This window comes from Bison bison, unplaced genomic scaffold (genome assembly GCF_000754665.1).
Source record: "Bison bison bison isolate TAMUID 2011002044 unplaced genomic scaffold, Bison_UMD1.0 scf7180017864108, whole genome shotgun sequence".
Taxonomy (NCBI): Eukaryota; Metazoa; Chordata; class Mammalia; order Artiodactyla; family Bovidae; genus Bison; species Bison bison.
This window is the reverse complement of record NW_011494680.1, coordinates 6,197,234-6,197,982: the sequence shown is the minus strand read 5'-3', so window position 1 is coordinate 6,197,982 and position 749 is coordinate 6,197,234.

The following is a 749-nucleotide window of genomic DNA, read 5'->3' as shown; positions in this document are numbered from 1 at the left end:
GTGAGTTATCACTAACTAGTTTTCTTAGACAACGTCAGGGTACGGTCAGGATGGGGAGAAGGATGGATGACCTTCTCCCAGGGTTTGTTCTGGGCTGGAACTTGCCCCACCCCTCCCAGGGAAGAACTTCTGCTTCTGCAGAATCAGCAGGTAGCAAGAGCTGGTTGTAGAAAGTGGGAAGAAAGACTCAGGCAAAGTGAAATAGTGAGACATTCTTCTAACAAAGACAATGAATGAGCATCATATTTCTCCTGAGTTCCAGCTTCTGCCTGTAGACGCTCAGATGAGCAGAGTCGGAGCTCTCCTGTGATGCATGAGTTTTTTATTCAGACTTGGCAGAAAGAATGGTGAAAGAGGCTAAGGTCCTCACAGCCCCCACCTCTCAGATCTCTGTGAGCTGTGGTCATCCTGGGGTCTGGGGTGGGGCAGGGCCTGGGAGTCTGCATTTCTAGCTGGCTCCCAGGTGTTAGACTGACCCTTGAACATCACCCCACGGTGTCAGGCTGTGACCACACTCAGCTCCCAGGCCCACCAAGATGAGGGTGGTAAAAACAGGACTACACAGATGTCTAGTGAAGCGGCTCCTCTCCTCCAGGCCACCTGATGCAAAGCACCAACTCATTGTAAAAGACCCTGATTCTGGGAAAGATAGAAGGCAGGAGGAGAAAGGGGTAACAGAGGATGAGATGGTTGGATGGCATCACCAACTCAATAGACTTGAGTTTGAGCAAACTTCAGCAGATAGTGAA